General features: G+C 43.5%; 1 protein-coding gene across 5 annotated transcripts in view; it reads right to left on the bottom strand.

Moving 5' to 3' along the window:
- Positions 1–4,044, bottom strand: part of HYCC1 (hyccin PI4KA lipid kinase complex subunit 1) — a 49,722-nt gene extending 45,678 nt beyond the window's left edge. For 3 of the 5 annotated variants that reach the window (XM_049798430.1, XM_049798435.1, XM_049798434.1), the window contains exons 1-2: positions 3,997–4,029; positions 2,836–2,902 (exon numbers count right to left, since the gene is read on the bottom strand). The gene's annotated coding sequence lies outside the window, so the exon portion shown is untranslated. Of the gene's footprint in view, positions 1–2,835; positions 2,903–3,956 lie in introns of all 5 variants that reach the window. The other 2 variants (XM_049798431.1, XM_049798432.1) reach the window with 2 other exon arrangements.
- Between the last annotated feature and the right edge of the window lie 18,390 nt (positions 4,045–22,434).

The following is a 22,434-nucleotide window of genomic DNA, read 5'->3' as shown; positions in this document are numbered from 1 at the left end:
TGCAGAGCTTGAGCAACCTAGAAGTTTTAACCACAGCCTTGCAGCAATATGCAGTTGCTACACATTCAAAACATTTTCATACTTTAGTACTTGTCTTCAGTGACACTGATCTGACACAGATTTCAGTCCTTATCCTGATACCACTTTGTTATTGCCTTCCAAGATTATCTCAAGAAGCATTTCAAATAAATTAATCCAATTTAAGTTCCTAATTAACTGATGCTAATAAAAAGAAATGCTTTGATTCCAACACATTCCCCACTCCCAAATGTGCGTTTAACACACCACCATTTCAATTCTGGCAACTGAGGACAGCTAAATGCCAAAAGGGCCATTTTTTCTGGAAAAGAGAAAAAACATGGTTTTAAAGAAAAAGATATCATGCCTGCAATTCTAAGTAAAGTGGGGTGTTTTTTTAATACTTGCATAATTAAACAGAACAGCATTAACAAATCAAAAGCTGTAATTTTTTTGAGCAGGAAAACTATCAGGTTCCAGTAAAATAACAAATACTTTCAAGTACACCCTACCAAGTACAAACCACACTGAAAAATGCTGCATATAAAATGCAGGTTTTAAGTACATTTTATTTTCATACTACCACAGAAGAAGTCTTAGAGATTACACAGAGTCACTCCAGTCATCAAGCTATTACACCTCAAAAGATCAATACAAATTTGCAGTCTTCAGTTTTTCTACAGTGTAAGAGATTCAGACTCTATCTAGCTCTCCTAACTTCAAAGGAGACAAACCATGCACACAGTGAAGGTCATATCGTCAAGGCTTCTCATTTCCTATACAGCATGATGGAATCTGCTGCTTAAACTTCATGCATACTACTCCTGGAAGACTGACTGCTTGGTAACTGGTAACACTGTAAGTAACATCCAAGTGTTGCGATTCATACACGTAATCTCCATTTATGCTAACAAAACTTACCGCACAAATCCTATGGCAGACTTCAGTATAAGCTTTGTACCCAATCTTCCATTTGTAAGAGAGGAAGCATGCCAGATTACAGAGAGTGTATTTGCCTAAGTGAAGGCTTGGGAATGAAACCTAGGACTTGGTGATCCACCTAACGGATTTAAGTCTAAACTGTTCCCAGTATAGGTTTTGTATATTTGCAGAGTGCCCAGGCGATCTTTGCTAAGAGTCCAGCTGCTACTGCATTTTAATATTCTCATCAACATCAACATTTAAGCCTCATGAAAGCTTCATTTGAAAGCCTTGAATATAAAGAGTACTCCACAGGCTCTTGGTTCCAAAAGACAGCCTGGAAACTGTGACTTTTCTCTTACAAATCACGCGGATTTCTCAAACTATGCATCTTCCACACAACCTGAAACAAAATAGTGTCACGTCGAGCCATAAAAATGTATGTTTATTTTCTAATTAAAATAGCCAGACATTAGCCAACATTTGATAACTAATAATATAAGTCTCCAGAATGAATAAGGTGATTAACACATACAATGTGAAAAAGTCAGTGATGAGTTAAGAGAGAACCTAGTATTTACCTTAAGGCAGGATTTAATGAAAATGCATTTCCTGACATGAACATACAGAGAAGGTTCAAGATATTGGGGTTTTACACTAACACGTGCTAAGAATTCTACTTTAACTCAGCAACTATTAGGTTTGATACAGTCACAACATAGGCATCAGTAAATGGGCTCTTCTCCCGGCTTAGAGCCAGCCCTATTGTGCTAAGTAAAATATAGATGACACATACCATTTGTAGTGCCTAGCCTTGCAATCTCTCACACGCATACTTGTTTGTGATACAAGTCCTTGCAAAATTAGAATCCAAGTGACTTAACTACCCAGCTATGCCTGTGAACATGTCTACCATGGACTCTCTCAAGTGAAAGCAAACCCTCCCACCCTCCCATTCAAGAGACTATGGCAGAAATTCAACATGACTCCGCCTGTGAAAGTCTTTTTCATTTTAGGAAGCACTCTGAATAAATTTAACTTGTACCTTTAAAACAGCTCAACAGTGAAAGGAAGTGAATTGCTACAGTTAATAAATCATCTGAAGCACTACTGAACTTCCTCAAAATTGTCACCCCTCTTGATAAAGGGCCTGCTAAAAGCACCTCGTCTGACAAAGATTATCACAGAAGAGAAACAGCCAAGTTTTGCATTTCAAGAGTAGTATTTTCATACTGTCTTCTTACTCTGGAGAAAAAAAAAAAAATACGTCCAAGAACAGTGCCAGATGGATCTAAAACTCAGCTTCAAAGTACAGTACTCTTACCAGAAGTATTTCACTGATGAAAGTAAAATAAATGGGAAGTTAATTTGACCAAGCTTTACAACGCTACTTAGTTTTCACAACATAAAAGAACCTGGAAAGCAGAGAGGACAACAAAAGCAAGGCACTGTCATAGAGGAAGGCATTCTGTGGAAAGCACAAACTTCTGAAAAGACGCTGTAGCATCTAGCTGTATTACTGGAAGGGAAAACTGCAGAAAAGCCTTTTTAGACGCAATGAAAAGCAATCACCGATGTCACTCTACACTTTGCTACATAAAATTGCTTTTTGCTTCTTTGCAGTGTCATTTGTTCAAGTTGCCTTTAGAGAAGAACTAATCACCAACTCTGAATTTGCTGGTAACAAACCTAAAAGCGATCACTTAATAGAAACCTCCATATTTTGTTCGCCTGCAGTCGTCTTCTCACGCACTAGCGGCGTATATTAAAAATTATGAAAGAGCAATGCTAACAAGACTTAATAATCCTCGAGCACACAACTCTCTTCCTCCTGAATTTAAGACTTCAGGAGCTTTATCGGGACAGAGTTAGAATACAGTTGGACAGGAAACAAACCTGATGGCTTTCGGGATCACAGGGAGCAAGACGAGTCCGCGGGCATTGCTTCTGTTTTCACTGTTACCTTTAAAACACAAAAGCACACGGAAAGCTCCTTCAGTGTAACGTGCGTTAAGTTAAACATCGAAGCCTACACAGGCACAACCCCCTGCAGTCTGCGGCACTTCCTACTTACAAACCTCAGCCGCAAACTCTCAGCAATTGTAACTGTTGCTGCCACCGCTCGCATCCCTCCCCGCGGACGTACCGGAGAGACGGGTTGGAATGCGCGCGTTTCGCAGCACGCCGCTACACCGTGCCCTCAGCCTTCCCACGAGCAGGCACTCGCGCCCCGCAGAAGGAGCGGGAAGTCTGCTGCCAGGCACCGCGCTGCCTGCCCCCCGCTCCGGGGAGGCGACCGGCAGCGGTCCCTTTGTCTCGCCCGCAGCCGGCTGCCCGCACCCCCAGCTGCCTTCTCCAGGCGACACAAGTCGCGGCTGCCCCGCCAGCCCCCAGCCGCCCCGGCGAGGCAGCCGCTTCCCCCTTCTGCCCTCCCCCATCGCCGCCCGGGAGCCGGAGCCGAGCGACAGACCGGGCGCGGGAGGACCCCGGCAGGCGGCCGGCCAGACGCGGCCGGGATGCCCGGCGGCGCCCCGGGGCGGGGTGGGGGGGGGTGGGGGGAGCCACGGGAACGGGGGAGGCTGCAGCCGCTCCCCGGAGCGCTACCCCGCGGCCCCGCTCACCCCGCCCCGCACCGGGGGCAGAGACCGGCTGCCCCCGACAAGGCGGGAGGGGGCCCGCCGAGCCCGTCAAGGTCCACCACCCCCCACACACACCCCCGCCGCGCCCGGGCACCGGCCCTTCACCTGACTCGGCCGCCCCCTTCGCCCACCGCCGCCTTCCCCCTCCCCACCGCGCGCCGGGAACGGCCGCCCCAGCCGCGCGCCGGCGGTTGCCCCAGGGCGGGGCGGGGGAGCCCGCCGCGGAGTCGGCGCGCGGGAGCGGGAGCCCGGCGGCGCTCTCCTCGGAGCGGCCGTTAGTTGCCCAACGGCCGCAAACCGTCCCGCCGGCGCAGAGGGCTGCCCCAGCCCCGCGCGGGAAAAGTTGGCTCGGCGGGAGCGGCCGCTAGTCAAACTCACCCCGCCCGCCCGGCGCCTCCGCGGCCCGTCGCGGACTTACTCGCCCAGCCGGGAGCAACAGCGGCGGGCCGACACCGCCCGACCCCACCGCTGCCTGGCGGCGGCCGCGACCAATGAGAGAGCGAAGCGCGGTCACGCCAGCCAATAGGATAGCAGAGCGGACCGTGCGGGCGCCCGCGCCCTCCTCTCCCCCAATGGGTGGTGCTGCCCCGCTCCGAGGGCGGGCGGCAACGGGGCTGGGCGGGTGGGGGCGGCCGCCGGTCTGTGAGGGCGCCCGGGGCGGGGGCGGGGGGGAGCGGGCAGCGCCGCAGGCCCGGAAACGTGAGAGGCGGCGGCAGCCCCGAGGCGGCGAAAACAAGTCATTGTTTCCCCCGCCGGGACTGAATCGGGAAGGTGGCTCCGGCGCCGGGCAGCAGCCGGCCCCGCCGCGGGGGAAGCTGAGGCGGAGCCCCGGGGCGCTGGGGAGGGTCGTGCCCCGAGGGGTGGTGCTCCCTCCGGGGCTGCGGGGAGCGCCCGCTCTCGAAACTGCCCTGCGAGCGCCGGTGGGAGCTGTCAGGCAGAACACAACAGGCAGCGGCAGAGCTCGGGATGGGTTTGAGGGAGCCGGCACCCGGCGCCCGAAGACACCCGCCCTCCCCCTCCGCCCCCCATCCCTCCGGCTACCGCCGCTTAAAAATAAAATGGAGCTGGCGGTAGGCTGACTAATGAGACCACAAAGCAAAATAAAGTCTTTAACTTCCCCAGCCCTAACAAAGAGACGATTATACTGGCTGACAGCTCCGCAAGGGATGTTTCCAGGCACCTTAATGAGAATGCCTCATAATTGAATGCCTCTTAATTTTTACCAGGCGTGTCTTTTTTAATATTTAGGTACTGGATCCTTATCAGCCTTCCCGAAGTGGAGTAATTGTGGGCAAGTCTCATTCCACAGCACTCTAAGGCCGTTTTCAATTACAAGTACTTTCCTTTTTTTTTTTTTTTTTTGGCAGTTTTTTTTCCTACTGACTTCATCCTTGGATTACTCCAAAGAATGATCTTGAAATAAAACTGAATACTGCATAATTAGCTACTTTTTGTTTTAATTGAAGTTCAGTTTACATTTTTTTGTTACCACCAGAGTTTCTTTGCAAGTATGCTTTGAGGATTAAGTTTTAATCCTCAGAAGCACATGCTTACAGTAATCTTCAGGATTAGTAAAGATTAAATTAATCAAGTAATCTAATTGCTGTGTGGTGAAACTGAGGCAAGGAGGTTGTGATTTGGTCAGTGTCAAATACCATGTAATGACAGAGCCCGAATTAATTCCACCAACACTGTCACAAAGCGTTGTCCCATACAATTACTCATTTAAATGCCATGCTCTCCTATGCCTTACTAGTCTTAATCTCCTAAATGACTCCGTACAGGTAGATAACGTGTTTGCACAAAAGTTAGCTGACTTCCCTGGAGCCTTGAACCTGACAAAGTGGCAGGTTCAAGCATTTCTTTGAGATATCCTGGCCATCCTGCATATGTACATCAGTATCTTTCTGTCTGAGCCGTATCCAGACTTGTGCTATTGTAGCATTCATTTCCATAGGTATCTAGTATATCATTTTCATTTCTTGACAATAAAATATATGCATTATTTTCAAGGATCTTTTATAATACAAATACATAAACACCCCCCTCCCCTTTTAGAATATAAACGTCTTTCTTACTAAGCCATTTCTCTTTAGAATATTCCCACTGAGTTATGGTCTAAATTCATTCTTGCACCAGTTTCTATGCCACTGGATAAAAACAGGTCTGTTTTCAGGAAAAGAAAGATGATATTAGTTCTAACAGAGGTGTAAAAGGGCTTTATTATTTTACTAAGATGAAGCAGGACAATTAAATGCCATAATCCTAGGAACAACCAAATGGAACTTTATGAGCAAGATAATAAATTTCTACCTTAGCAATACACATCTGAATCACAGCCAGAATACTTAATGGTCTGGAGTTTTTTTTAAGCTCTTTATCTGAGTTGCTCCACATTTCCATGACTATTTCTGCCAACAACAGTGCACACATATGCAGCTCTCATCACAATGTCTTTCCCACCTGCTGCCTGTACCTACCCCTGAGACCCTTCTGGTTTTTGTGACCCAACAGTTACACAAAACACCAAATCAATTCAGTTTGAAGGGAACCAAGCAGAAAAAACAAGTTTAAACACCATTCTGTTCCCTGAGCTGGTTTACCGCTCAGTCCTGTGGTTCTGAGAGGAGCACAGACCAAAGAACAAGTGACAGGAGCAAAGATACAGCAGTGCAGGAGGAGTTTGTTAGCCTCCATCCTCAGATGCAGTATAAGTACAGTGTCAGGAGGGAGACTGGGTATTGATGTGGCTTGTGACACAGATGGCATACTAAGTGACCCCGATAATTGCGAAGAGAAGTACTGAGATCATACTGTCATTAGTTATTAATTTTACTCTTACTAATGTGTTATGACTCTAATGATTAGTAAAAGTAATGAATCATGCACAAACAAAAGGCAAGCAAATTCTTCACACGCAGCATATGACATACATTAACAGTTCTGCAATGTCAGGTCACATTATCAAAAGAAAATAGTTCACCCTATATTACTTCCACAGATTTGAGTAACTCCTAAATTATTTTAATGTTTCAGGCATTCTTACCGCATTAGCCTTAAATATTATAAATGCACAAAACCATATGCAATACCTTTTTTTTTTACTGTGTTTATATTTCTGTACATAGATATGCACATCACTCACTGCCTTTTAGACTTGTGCTTTATGGCAGGGGTTTGTTGCTATTAGCAATCCACTTCAAACTGCCCTCTAAGAGGAGGGCTATAACGAATCAGAACTTTTGTTCTACTTCCCCAGCAGTCAGGGCTGCTCATTGTTGTTTCAGAAACAGTATTTCCAGGAAGAAGTTTCCTTTGGATTTCATAAAACATTGCTCAGGAACATACTTTGGAACATACAGCTTCTTCCTGCTTCATTATTTTTGGTCTGTGCCTTTTCATCTTAAGTTCTTATATTTAGGTTGCAAACTATAATGGATTCGTAAGCTTCTTTAAAAATAGAAATCCTTGATAAATAAACCTAACAACTGTAATCTCTGTCATATGACCACGTTCTTAAAGCTCAATTCACACACAGTCCATTTTTAAAAGATAGTACATCTGGACCCTGGGAAAAAAATAGCAGTTATTTCCAGTCATCTGATCTCATACCAAATCCATAGCCTCTAAGTCATGAAGAAGGGCACTGTTTAGGGAGTAAGACAGAACTCCAGAAGTGACATTTTGTTGGCCCTCTGTCCCAGTGCCAGCCTAGGCCAGGCTGGTTGTGACTGTAACAACTGCACACGCTGCTAGATGGACAGCAGTACCACTGTGGAGCAGCCCTTTTGGTTTGGTCAGGATGGAGTACCGCTCGCTGCAGAATTAAGAGCGGTCTGTAGTCTTGATTAGAAATTCAGCTAACATTTTCAAAGATGTTCAGAACTCACATTGCTTTTCTAAAGAGCCTTTGATAACTCCACTAATTGGGAAGCATTGAGTCGTTCTTCAAGTCAGCAGCGTTCCAAGAGCTTTTTATCAAATGCAGAGGGCTCTGGAGACTCCTGGTCTGACATCCTCCATGAAAACAATTTCAGTAACCATAGCATGTAAAAAGTCAGCCAAAAAAAAAAAACCACCCTAAGAAAATCATGCTGACCTAGGGGAAAAAACCCAGATATTCTGAAATTTCCTTTCAAATAGAAATAAGAAGTGAACACTTTCTGTAAAAACACAAATTCTGCAGTTTTTATTTTGGGAGCTCTGAAACAACTGACAAATAAAATATTTTGACAGTGTCAGATGTTTAGTTTTGACTTATGGTTTTCCTCTTAATATCCTAGTGTCAACCACGAATAAAATATTTTGATAGCTTTTTCTTGAAAACATAAAAGAAACTGATATCTTCCTACAAAAAGTTACATTTTATCAAATCCATGTTTTGACAGAAAATTGCTGTAGCAGAAAGCTCTTTACCAGAGCTTCCAGGAAAGTGAAAAATCACTAACATCTGTTTGACTCTGAAACACTGAAGATCCCACAGTCTCAGATTTCTCATATTATCACAAAACACTTTAAAGGAAGATGTTCAAGAAAGAAGGCCTCTATAAACGTTTTGTTGGTCAATTAATGGAATGAAGTCCTTTTAACAGAACTTCAGATTTTTAAAAAAATCATACATTGGCATAGAACTGTGAAAAACCCATTTCCTTTACTTTACAATTTATGATAAGTTTTATTTGTTCTAAATTAAAGAAAGCTTTTATCTTATGCTTTTTACTGGCCTGGATTTCTCCTGGCAACCTGGAGTTCTCCTTAGGTCTCCTTACTTAGTTTTTCTTGGCAAAACTTACACAAAAGCATAACACTACTATGCCTTGATTTGGCAATATTGCAAAGAAATACCTATTAGAAAAACACTACAGTAGAATTAAAAACAAAACAGTTAATTTATTATATTATTCAAAGGCCTTCCAAAAGTTTAAATTCACCTAAACTTAAAACCAAGTTTGACTTGCTGTTGAAGGCCAGTTCTCTAAACAGTATGTTCCATATCAGTATTTTGCACTAAGAGATGATGCTTACAGCACTAGAAAATAAAATGTAGTAGCTCCTGACTTTGATTAAATTTTAAGGAGACGCTACTATGAGGATTTGATAACAGGAGAAGCTTTTTCTTACAGTACCACTAATGTAAGGCAAAATTTTTAAAAAATAGCAACCAAATCATAATAAACATAAATAATGCATAAGCTATGCTTACTACATGAGAGCTAAGAAATCCACTACTACTTCTTCCTCACACTTTAAAAGCAGAGGTTAAAGGCACATATGTAGGTTTGTCAGCACAGCAATTCACAAGATTAATTGTTTGAGTGGAAAGGCACAAGCATTGCGTCAAAGCCCATGTAGTCCAGAATCCCAGAAACAAGCCCTCAAGGTAAGGGAGGGAAAGAGGATGAACTATGTGGAGACTGCTCTCATAAGAGGAACAACCAAACAAACAGCATTGTGACAGAAACGAGAGCAGCAAAGCCAGTATTTGAGCAGGGGAAGCTGGAGGAAGGTGACAAGGATCCACCACCGCACCGCACAACCTGCAAGTCCTGCAGCACGTCCCCCTGCAGCACTACAGCCCTCCCTACCCAGTAAAGTACCAGAAGAAATGCTACTAACCACCAGGCCTTTTATGCAACATCCCTACGCTGGTATTAGCAGCTCAATTAAAGTATCACAGCTATTTTAATTATCACAGCTGAGCTGGATTTTCACTGTTTGTGGTGCCTGGCTGTGGGCTTCTCCTCACTGTATAAACAAGGAGGATCAAACGGGGCTGGTGGGGATGTTGTGAAAATAAAAGGGAGAAAGATGAGGAAAAAAACGAGGCAATCCAAGGATTTTTACATGTATGTCGTTCATCAGGTGCTCACTAATTGTTATTCCTACAGAAAATTCCTCTCCCAGCCCACGTGTGCCTGGGCGCGTTGACAGTATTTTGAGCGCGCGTGTTTATTGCCTTGCTGTTGGGCTGTGGAGAACGAACGGCTGGGTTCACAAGGGCTGTCGGACACCCTGACCGGCCCAAGCGCTGCGTGTTCTCTTCAGGAGGTGCCTGCAGTCCCGAGTTGTCCCCCAGCGAGCAAACCAACCCGTGTCCCACCCGAGGGACGGGGGGGGTTCCCCGCGAGAAGCCCCGTCCCCCCGGGGCCACGGCGGGGGCCGCGGCGGAGCGGCTCAGCACCCCCGGTGGTGCTGGGCGCGTATGAGGCTGGCCCGGCCGCGCTCACCGCTTCCTCCCTCGGCGTGCGGTTAGCTGGTGAAGAGGGTGCGGTTGGGCTCGGAGCTACCAGCTGACGTCTCGTTGCCGCTTGCGCTTGGGTCGTGCTTGTCAGCTTTTCCTTCGAATCACAAGACCTAGAAGCAGGCACACGCGCTTTTGTAAAATGGAAGCCCTCCCCTCTGGTGTAATCCCACTAGCCCCCAAAACCAGGGCCCTAGATCCAAGTCTACGAAGTGGATGTGTGGCTTCCGCTAGCCCAGAGAAGCAGCTCGATGTCCTGCTCGGACACCCCGACACCCGGCCTGTGTTAGTAAGCCCTCAGCAGGCGTACTGTGGTTGGCTCCACACAGAACTGGTGGAAGCAGCCCTGAAAAGCAGCATCAGTGTGTCTGTACAGCAACGCCTGTACAACGGTCTGACCCGACTCGACTGCCGCGGCCCCGTCCTGCTCCCGGCTGCAGCTCTTCCAGGGCGCAGGAACCAGCACCGGTCTGAAGACTCCACATTTCAAGCAATTCCCCCGGGGAAAGCTAAGGCTCCAGCTACATTACTAAGTTTCATAACCCTGAGAGAGGACAGCGTTTGTTTTAAAGCAGATAGGCTGACAAATTACAGGGCTAAGCTGCAAGGGAGGCAGAAGGTGGGCATTAGGAAGCCCTGCGCTAACTCTCCAGATAGCACTGCAGCTGGAGCAGATCACTGGAAGAAAACGTGCGGTTACCATCAGCTCAGTTTTTTAAGAACAGTTTAGGTATATTTGACACTGCTTTAAGACAGATACAGAGAACTGAGTGATACCTCTTCATTAATATCTTCTGGTCTTCTGGGCTTTTATCAGCCGTGCTTACTCTCTCCTCTCGAAGTAATGAGTTACAGACTGAATATTTTAAGACTTAAGTGAAGCTCAGAATGCTAAATTGCAGTGTTATGAAATGCTTTTAAAGTAAGTGTGGGAACACTGTTAATGGGAACATAAATATTCTTAAATAGGAATGTACGTGTAACAAAACTCACATATCTGAAGAAAAATCCAGAGCAAATGTGAAGAAAGTAGTTACATTTGTTACCTTTTCTGATAGTTTATAGCTAAGTTTGTCTCCCGCTTTTATAGTTGATAGCTATACCTTCCCAGTTCTTAAAAGGTTGTGACTGTGTGGGTTTTTTACAGTTTGTTTTCACTAATAACTTTGATGATAAAACACCCTAAATTTTCTGCAGATAAAGACATGCTTCCCCCCCCCCCCCCCGGTTCTATACTACTTTGACAGTGCCCAAATGAGATGACCACTCATAAACAAGTGCATTCTTTGCACCCCTCTCATTACCCCATCTATTTTAACGGAATTTTCTGGGGCTTTTCTGATATTTTGTCTGAGATGGTTTTGCTTACTCAGAACAGACAGACAGATGTTTGTTCTTGCTTTGTCAAGAGCATCAGTTGCTTTGTTTTGATTAAATATTTTGTTTTCCTGCCAGCAGAGAGCCTTTCCACTTGGTCAAGGACAAAATTCCAGCCAACGATTTTTTTAAGTATGTGAACAATGAAGAAAATCTTGCCAATAAGAATTGCTTTCCTCTTAGTGTGGGAGGTCACAAATTTGGTCTAATGATTTGGCCACTTTCCCTAGAAATTATAATGTTGATCGCAGAGACTTGCTTCAGTCTCAAAGACTGGACTAAGGAGGAGAAGCAGACTCTTAAGTTAATCAGCCATTAAGTGCTCTGCTTTCTTGCTATTTACTTCCCCAAAGCCTGACATTTTAAAGAAGAAAAACTTATTATTCATAGGGCTATTATCTAGACAAAAGAGAACATTCAAATTACGGACGACTTATTTGATATAGCTGTACCCTGCTGATTTTTAGAAAGTTACATTTCAGCTCGGCAGCTTTCTTACTTCACCTGATTCAGCTTGTGCTCTGTTTTGTCTGATGACATCTTACATATTACCATTCTGTCATGAAGAACACAGGTGTAGCACTGGCTGAAATTAAAATGGGACAACACACACTAGATACGTACCACATATTTGATCAAAACTGTTGGGACTTCCAAGGTGGGAAAAGGTGTCTGATTTTTTTTTCTAAGCCAGAACCTCATGATCTTGCCTGAGAAACTCAGATCAGCTATTTAACAATAGCTAAACATATTTTCAACATGTTTTTCAAATTCTTTTGTAGATGCATATGTTGTAGCCTTGCAGCCCTTGTGCATGTAAAACTGCCAGTGGCTGACTTGTCTCTTACCTTTTCTGGGGATTTGTTCTCTGCCTGAAAGATTAAAATTATACCTAGCAGTAATATAGGGTTGTGGACTTACTCACCACTCAATAACCATTTCTCACTCAGGCAGCAATGAACCTTAAAACTGACTGGATGCCCAGCAGCTCAGGTGCTGATGGGTGTGGAGAGATTCATTCTTGGTAAAAATTAAAGTAGGAGGATTTGAGTTTTCCTTTGGAGAAATTACTTCTGAAGAGGATTGGGGTAGGGATGAGGGGGGTGAGGTGGGGGGCGAAGTATAACAGGAAGGATGCAATGGCTTTGAGCAAGGGATGTCATACAAATGAAACTATATAGTTGGGGGTGGGAAGCAGCTGATAAACTGGGTATTGCACATCCATGTCTGCCCATATATATCTATATTTATGTCCACCTTCAGAGCATATAGACACCACTGCCGTGGACCACAGCCCTGTGTGATGTGACTGGTGACTGTGTTTTAAGTCACCATGTTTTTCAAAGCATTACAGAAATTAAAAGCTCTCTATAAATGCTAAGCATTGAGAGAACTACCTTGTTTTGACAGAAACAAAGTCTATCACAGCAAAGCTTTTTTCCTGCCTTGGCACAGGTCTCATCACCAGTATCCCCAGCAGTATAATCCATTGTCACGATGACATCTACTGGAAGGGATAGGGTTGAGCACAGATTTCTCTGTCCAATTGTTAACACTTCTAACATCATCAGAGTTGGTGCAAATTCACACACTGAGAACTACTACAGTATTGAAATGTGTAGAAAGCAACACGACAATGTTAGTGTTCTAGATATTTTAAATTGCAACTCCCTCAAGAGACACATGATAAAAAAGGATTAGAGGAAATGATTCAAACCTCATCTAATATGTGTAAATAAAAATGGCCCAGACAGATAATTTAAAATTATTACATGAAAGGGAAATAAATTTGTTAAATATCTCTTGAAAGATAAAAATAAGCATTAACCTTAGAAGAATATGTATTATTGTGGCAGTCCAAAGATATGCAGATCTGAAACACAGGTTTGTTAAAACTAACGAGATGCTAGAAATCAGTTAGGCAAAACAGTATAAGCTGAAAAGAAAATATATGCAATGCTTTACATGTGAGGTTTTTTATTTTTTCCACAATAAAAATACCATATGTTTGCATGAAAAAATAGCGTATAGTCTTGCTACATTTTAACTTCATATTTGCATATGCAAATAGATCTTCACAATAACTGAAAAGAAGAATTGAGAATGAATATGTTTTCTGAAGCATCACATCCAACTTCCTTTGCTGGAAATGAGTTTCTGCAATTTGTTCAAATGAAACTGGAGTCGCCAACCATTCAAGATGCTTTCTCAAAATAAAATTTTGCAGGGAAGTACACATGTTTTCCTTTAAGCCCATTCATCGTTGCTAGACTATGGCTGCACCTTGGCAGCCTCCTCCTAGCCTGAGGAGGTCCACTGCCTGCACGAAGGATGGCATGTGCCAAGTCTATCTATTGTCCTCTTGTTCACTCTATTCTGTTCCTTTTCAATGGAGAGGAGCAGAGAATAATGATGTGGGAAAAATACTGTGTGCTAGCAGGTAATATCTGCAGGCTCAGTCTGTATCTGGGATGGAGAGGGTGCATGTGGATTCTGGCTGTTGCTTCTGAGTAAGTTTATAGAAGAATTTCCTGGGAAAGAAGTGCACACGCCAGGCCAGATTTGCCATGAAACCAAACCAAACAAAACCAGTCCTGGCCAAATAAACTTGCAGCCTAACACCGCAAAAACCCCAGACTCACCGGAAAAAAATAACAAAAAAGGCTTTAATTTAACAAAAGAAGGTGGTTTGCCTCCTGGAGTCCCCTTTCCTTCTCGTGCAGGAAGAAAAACAGTAACAGGTGCCTGCAGATGAGTGGGTGGTCTGAAATTAATGAATTCTTCAGAAAAATCACAATATACAACGTCAGGAAATTTTTCCACATAAAGGAAATTCACTGGAATAATGGAGAGGGGTGAGGACAGAAGAATAAGATGAAGGAATTGTTGCAATTGGCATTAGTGGTGAGAGAAATGTGGTGGAAAGCAAAAGGAGAGGAAATGAGACTAGTGTGGGTATCACAGGGGGCTTTGACGGCAAGGCCCTGGATCTTAAACTTGGCAACAGGCAAAGATACACTGGAGGATTTAAACTGCAAAAACAGCTCTTGCTACTGACAGCAATGGGAGATAATGCAGGACAAACTGGAAAGAAGCAATGTCTGTGACTGGGAGGCCAACAAGGAAGAGCAGCATGTATGACACATGCTGAGCAGTTGCTCGGTCTACAAATGGGTAGGAAGCCTGATGTGCCCTTTGTCAAACTTCCTGAGAACGCCTGTCCTGGATTTCAAGCTGTCTAGAAATCAGAAGGGCATTGGCAAAGTAATTTGGCAGCAGTTGACTGCTGCTAAAAGCAGCCGTCTACTGTCCAAGGTATTAGGGTTGGCAGGCTAGAAATGTGCTGTCAATGCTTGGCAGCTTGGAATCGTGCTGAAAGGTACTAGTCATGGCTGAAAGAAAAGCACCACACCCCCAATAAATAACGTACATCTATTAAAAAGAAAAAAAGATGCTTCAAAAGGATTTTACAAAAGGCATCTTCAAACAACTCAGCCAACAATTAAGTTAAATCACACTTTCAGAAAACACTAGTGCTTTTTCTTTGACAGACATCCTCCACATAGCTGGAATAGTACTTACAAGAACTACTAGTACATGCAACTATTTAACACCCCCATACATAAAATACTACCCTCAGGAGGATTAGATGTATCAAAAAGGAGGAGACAGAAAAAGGTAAAGTCACACATATGGAGTAGGAAGAAGACACGAAGGGAAGAACATACTCCCTTTTTTTTAAAAAGGGGGAAAGTTGCTTATTAGCATTGCTATACTTGAAAAATACCTCTGACGTCAGTCTGAGCAGGTTTTTTTCCTTCATCCCAAGCCTCTAGCTATCATCTTTTTTTGTGTGTGATGAAATATCATGATGCTTCTGCTTTCTGCTGGGGCCCTGTCTGCACTTTCCAGACTATTGACTCCCCTAGTCCTTCATACATAACTGCACTTCTGTTTTCTCTAGTATCAATGACAGAAGTAATGAATGGACAGCTTAAATCCTGTTATTTGTTACTTGCATGTGAAAGATAAAGATATCTCTAAAACCATGAAAATTTCCACACGTACAATGGTTAGGCTTGCCATCCTCCTGGTCTAGGAAGGCTGGATGTATTTAAATTCTTTTTGCAATCTCTCTCCTTCTGTCTCTGTCAGTTTGTCTCCACAGGGAGCTTCTGAAAGGTGATCTACCCCTCCTGTGTCTTCTCTCAAAGGGTTTGTAAGTGTTTTGACTCCTTTTGATCTTCAAGGTCTCAGACTGAAGTTTGTTTCTCCTTGGAGACTGCATGTAATGTCCCTGAATCCTGCTAGTTTCACTCATTCTTTTCAGTGTAGGCTTGTCTGTTCTTGTGTGGGAACAATTACATGTTCTTTGTTTGCTCTTCCCACAGCCTCAGGCTAAGCAACACGAAGATGGGACACTTAGAATTCATCCTGTACATAGTGTTTTCCCTCGGTAATTCAGACATGTATCTTTCATCAAATTGTTGCATCTCAGTGCTAAGAATTTTACTACATCTCCTCATTTTTGTCAGTTACCCATTGTAAGCATCCCAAACCACTGTCATCCACATTGCTTGGATCAAAGGTCAGCCTAAATGTGACCCTGCACAAAGAACATCATCAATAGCCCCTGATTGCTGATGTTGTATTATGCTCATGTCAGCCTTAGAAAGTCCACCTAAGTAACCTGTAAATACTTCATTGTATAACTTAAATGAAGATTAGACCTGTGAACATTCTTACACTATCAGAATTTCTTACTTATACAAATGTCCATACAGAAACTCATTTTGACTAAATTAAAAGATGCAATACTTTTCTTTCCCCTGAAAGACACTGTTTACTTATCTACCATTTCAAAACAGAGAATGCAAACTCCCGAGACAGATGCAACTTCAATGGGAAGAACCAGAGTGCAACTTCCATGCAGCTGCCCTGATTAGGGAGTAGGATCAGCACAATCTAACCTAATGTAGATATAGTCTCTTGCAGTAATTTCTTGTGCCAAAGGTCAAACAACTTACTCCACCATACTTCAGGCACAGCAGTGTTGGTCTGGAAGCTGGTGCTGAAGGCACTGGAGATCATTATGCCCTCCCAGCACTTTCTCCATTCCCATTTAGTTTCCCTTCTTCTCAGGAGAACAGAAAAGAATAAGTTCTTGCAGTCAGCAGTGACTGTTCTTAAGCTTGAATTTCTGCAGTACTGCTTCTCTGCTTCACTTAGATTTGTGTAACTCAAGGTCTATGTCAACGGGACTAATGTTTTTAGACACTTTGAAAGATCAAGCCAGAGTGGACTGCATGTTGTAAGATGAAGACTATTTTGAGCAGCCCTTTGAACATTACAGTCATGCTTCTTGCTGGCCATGTAGGGTCTGCACCTCTCTAGTATACTTCAGAGTTCCTGTATTGTGGGATATTGTGGGTTTTGGGCCCTTGAGATACTAAGCTTTATTTCTCCTTTCACAATCTCATACAATTCCATGATATAGCTAGTTCATCCAGCCAGACTCCAATCTGCTTCATAAAGTAGACAGCTGCAAGAATCATTTACATAGCACAAGCAGCTGCTTGACAGCACGCTTCAGTGCTACACAGGACAGGGAAAAACATATCCATCTAAAGAAAAACTCAGGAGAATTTTAGATAGATAGAATGCAATTGTTCCACTGAACTTCATCCAAAAAAACACCACAAGCTGGAATCACTGTTTTACTAAGTGGTTACAGCTCTGTTGACGTCAGTGGATTTGCAGCTGTTCACAACAACATGAATTTAGCCTTCAATCTAACAATCTTATTGTTTGCAGGGGGGGAGAGAAAAGGGTTGTTTGTTTCAGATAAAAGTGGGTCAGTGATTGTGTCGTAGGCAATTTGTCCTGCTCACTGCCCAGTGGAAACCAGTAAAGCCCCTATTATATCCCAGTTGCACATGTATTATTGGGGAGATAACCATACATTGCCACGACTGGAGAAGTATCGTAGGTCAGTGTGTAACAGGCACTGTATGACCTTTACATACTCATAAAGACTTTTATTAATTTGTTTGAATTTCAGATTATTTTCTAAAGGGATAACATGATATGCTGTTGAAAGCAGCCATGCTATTCCCAGCATCCCTACAACATGTACTCACTTAGCACTGCCTGGGCTTGAATCCAGACAGATCTACTGCACCTTGTAATCTCCTACCAAGTGCAGCTTTCAAACCTCTCTTTGTCACCTCTTCTGTCACCCCCCAGGGGTTCAGCTATCTGTGCCAAGGATCCAATCCAGTATGGCCTAGCTGCATAACCTTGGCTCACGCTTCTGAGACAATTGCTAGGTTGTGACTAAAATCTGTGAGAAAGTCCAGGCAAAATAAAGGAAGGGAAAATTACAGAGGAAGGATTGTTGAATAGGGGTAGTTAAGAGCTCCAAGAGGATCCAAGGGGAAGAACACTAAAAAGGAAAGCCATAAAATATTACAGGTAGGGAAACAGGGAGATATGAATGTCACTGGAGGACTCAGTGAAAGATGGCAGTCCAGCAACCCTCATGATCTGCTACAGAAAGCAGTTACAATCAACTACAGAACAGCTTCCTTTAATCATCATTAATTGCTTCAAAACCAGCTTCTCCTACCCACAAAACAAATATGCAATCAAATGAACATGACAAACACATCGGTGTCATTCCAAGCCGATTCCTCAAAGCTAGTTACTCCCAATAGCACATGCATTACTAACACCGAGGATCACTACTCCTTCAGTAGTCGTTCAGAGTCCAGGCTGCTCCCAGGCTCTCAAGGTCTCCCACCTCTGTGCTATAAAACCATCCAAAAAACTCAGTCTGGTGGGTGACTGGGGAGAGAAGAGTTGGAGGGGCTAGGTATTTTATATTCTTCAACTAAATGCCAAAATGACAGCTTGTCTGTGTAGTCCCTTTACTTTGCTAACTAACCAGTGTTTTCTGGTTCCCTTCTACAGCCCTTATTATTCACCCTAGGTCCTGTCAATTCTCTGCAGAGTGAGTGAAGTTCAGCTTATCATTTACTCTTGCGCTAGTTCCATATGCCACATGCATGCTATCCCAGGAATGAAGAGAGCAACAGGACCTACTCTAGTAACAGGATGGAACAGCAGCAGTAACAGGAAAGTATTACAGCCGAGCAGGGGGCCCGCTGGCTGGATGTATGGATTCCATACTCCCTGAATTTCATGCATCAGGCCACATAAAATTATTTTGCTCCTCCTAAATAAACCATACCATCTCTTTCTAATTTGTGAGACACTCCATCCCACACCTGCAACAAGCAGGCTCTAACACATACTTACCTCTTCTCAAACCTTTCTCTCCTTGCATTAGTTCTCCCATACCTCTCAGAGTGGGAAAACTAAAAACTAGAGCCAAGGGGGTGAGAAACAAAGCCAGCATTAAGCCTGTGTACAACTGGAAATCTGTGAAAATCTATTCTATAATAGTATTTTCATAATACAGAAAGGTACACAGAAAAAAACAATCCACACAAGTTTGTGAGTGCTGCTATCTTACCCACCAAAATCCATAGTGACTTCTCCATCCACACTAAGGTTCCCACAAGAATTAACCCTCAGAAAGTACCTTTTACATTCAGACGTTCAAACAAGTGTTTAATAAGGAGTAAAAGTTTTATGAGTCTTAAATCATCACAGGCTCATACTTCTTTTCTTAACATAATCCAGAACAAACTATCACTGAAATAGCATTTTAATCTTCATGTGATGTTATTGTAACTTTTAGCATCAACAAATCAACATTCATTCTTACTGTCATAAAAAACCCACATTGCTTCTAGGGCCATTGGGCAATTATGTGAGTAACATAATACTGTTTATAATTGGATATTTTAGCTGGATATATATGACTTTGTTCCAAAGGACGCGCCTCAATTGCACATCTCTTGAGGATGACTCACACGTTGTTTCCTTGAAGGCATCCCATTCCAGGCAGCATTTGGAATGGAAAAATATAGTTTGTTTAAAAATGTATATATAGAACTATCAGCATGTGTATTGGTGGGGAGTAGAGGCTGCGAGTTCCTTTAAATGGGGATAGAATCCAACATCACTATGCAGAGAGTTCAGCTATTTCCTAGTGTGCTGCCACAAAAAATTTAAAATTGTGCCCCCCTAAGGGTTTTCCCTACATGAAAGCAATCCTTTCTTCTCCTTTTTTTGGTCTTTGAACAAGAAGCAATTCATCAGCTCATTGAAGTAGCAGGGTCTCAGTAATATCCCTTGTTCACCCTGGGAAATCGGTATAAAGCTGTGAATCGGAACTGCTGATACTAACTTTTTCTGTTGATGAAATCCAACATTTGTGAGCCTTCATTGGTAGGTGAGATGGCATAAACTTTGCTCAACTGTTATTGTTATGCTCCTTTTCTGTACCTCAGTAGGGTAGCTGTGGGTAAAGCTCACAGAGACAAAGGTGATTCAGATAAACTCAGTCCCTGGCTTCACTGTTCCTACATTGTCTTACATGTTCCTACTTTAAAAAAAAAAAGAAATTTAGAGCTACTAAGTTACAAACTCATGCTGAAAATAGTCACACTCAAAGAGTTCAAATACAGATTTTTACTGGAAGGTTGGATAATGTTTATTATTTGGTTGAAAATAAATCTCTGAACTGCTGAAACCTTAGCTGTGGAGAGACTGACACTCTGGCACACAAGGCAGCATTTTTACCTATTGATTTGGACTTTTGCACAAACAGCTCTACTACTACCTGATCCTGTTTCCAGTTTGGAAGCTAACCTACTGTGAGTTCAGACACTTAAACATACATTGCCTGAATTCCCCTACTTAGTAAGTAAATTTATTAACACCAAGAGCCATCGTTAATAGGCGCTATTTAGGTGTAGGTAATTGTTTTTCTGCTAGGCTTCTCCCAAGAAAAGACTAGTTCTCTAGAGAAGAGGACAGCCCTTGGTGGGGGCCTGGTTGCTAAAATGTGCAGAAGGGCAGAACGTGCTGGAAGAAGACAGGGAATATCCTATTGTATGTTGGCGCTTTTAGGTTATGGTATTTTAAACTCACTAAAAAGAATGCACGCTTAAGTCTTCATCAGGTTGATGCCCAGTAACTTTAAGCAATTTATTGCTCTTCAGAGCGGAAAAGCTAAATGAAGGAAAAGGTCTGGAATTAGTTCCAAACATTACCAAAACCCAGGAGACATATTCAGCCTACAGCAGATGTTAATGACTTTGTGCAACGCCTCCTGTGGCAGAATTAACTTCATCCCACCCACTGGCCTGGGTCAGCCAAACAGGGATCCAGGGAGTCCTCTGCTTTCCTCGTCTTGTTTGCTTTATCTGTTCCCGAAAGGAGATTGTTTTCAGAGTATTTACATGCATTTGTCACAGTTGCCTCCTTTGGCTGCCTCTGGCAATACATCATTCCACAACAAGCTAAAATGGAAGTGCCGGTGTGAAAAAGCACCACCACCTGACAAAAGGCACGTACCAACCTGGGCTGCCAGGACAAAGCTGCACTTGCTCCTTAACCCATCACGTCCCAAGCCTCACCACTGAAATACAGACGAGTTATATTACAACAGTGCAATTAAATAGCATGAATTTCAGCTTGGAAGAATGCAGGAGGTACACTTCCAAAACCAATTACATTAGGTGTTGTCTCGCTGGAAGAACCTCCCTCATCCAAACCATCAGGGCTCCGAGCGCACGGGCAGGCTGCGGTGCCCTGATGACCCTCGCCCGGGACCCCCACCTGCTGCCCAGGGGCCAGAGCTCCTTGCCACCTCGTCTCCTCCGACAACCATCTGCAGGTCCTGTCGCCACCCCGGCCCTGTTTGGATGTGGGGGATGATGCCCTGACTGTGAGGGCACTGCCCTGCCAAGGCTGGGCTCGCCTCAGCCGCTGGCTCCCTCCTGGGGCAGCCACGCTCCTCCTGCTCCCCAGCACAAATGTCTGCTTTCAGATAAGCATTACTGCTTGGGTGAACAAGCAGTAAAAATTAAACAGCACACAGAGCAGTTACATGGTGGGAAAAAGAATAACTTTGCCAGTTGGTGCTTCCCTTGTAAATTATTTCATAGTCCAGGTTTTCAAAGGGGACCTTAATCTTTAATGCAAAAAGGAAGCAAAAAAATCCCAACTTCCTTACATCATGAATAAGCAAGTAAAGCATAAATCCATTTTAGCCTCTCTTCCCTCTGCCTTTAAAGCTTTAATGCAATTGACACATCTATCAGAACAGAAAATTTGGGATGCCAGGGGATGTTGTAAGCCACAGTTCACAGCATGGTAAGAAAACAAGAGTCTGCCCTCCAATAGCACTGAAGGCACAACTCTAAAACACAAGAGGAAAAAAAAGGGAACAATTTCATTAAGAAGAAAGAAATAAAGCCATGTGAAAAGGGTACTTGGACTCTAGAAACAAGCAGTGAGAAAGCCTTAACTCAAGACACTAAAACAACTCTCCAAGCCAAGAAATCAGAAGGACCTCTAGTAAACTGTACAGGAGGGAGTATCCTGGCAATACTTCAAACATAAGGAAACCATTTAGACCAAATTCCCCTCGTGCTCCGGCACAGCTCAGAGCGACTGACAAAAGGTGGGACAAGGTGTCCTTTCTCAGGAGAGGCTGCCAGCACCCAGTAAGATCATGATCCTAAGGAGACCAGCAACAGTTAAAAATGTGCCAGTCAAAACCAGAATATTGATTTCTAGAAGTCTAAGTTCTCCCACTGCTCTTGGGAGTACAAGGAAATAAACACTTTATCTCCTTAATGCATACAGTAAGGCACCCTGGCTCATGTGGTGATAAGCCCATTTTCTCCTTGAAGTTTAGGCCTCCTTTCAGCATCAGTGCTATGACTTGTCCTGGCACTCCTTCTGGCATAACACAGTCAAAATTCCCATATGCAGCTGTATGGCAAAAAAAGGACTGGTCTGGGATAAATGAAGAACAGCCTTGATGTTGTTTCTTTAAAAAAAAAAAATTACCTGGGATGAGTTAAGATGGAAAGAATCAGAAACATTACAATTTGGAAAGTATTTTGCCACTTTGTTAGATAATATACCTGCGACCCACACGCAGTCCACTTCAAAAAGTCAAACCTGCTGACAATCCCTGGTTTAATACTATCCCCAACTAAGCAACTATTTTCACCTTTGATGTCGTATTTCAACTAATCCAGTAGCATCTGATCCGAGTGCTTGTCATTGATCTTTTTGCTCTCTGCTGTGACA

This window comes from Accipiter gentilis, chromosome 4 (assembly GCF_929443795.1).
Source record: "Accipiter gentilis chromosome 4, bAccGen1.1, whole genome shotgun sequence".
Lineage (NCBI taxonomy): Eukaryota > Metazoa > Chordata > Aves > Accipitriformes > Accipitridae > Astur > Astur gentilis.
Note: the sequence above shows the minus strand (reverse complement) of the source record. Positions and strands in the feature narration are given on the sequence as shown.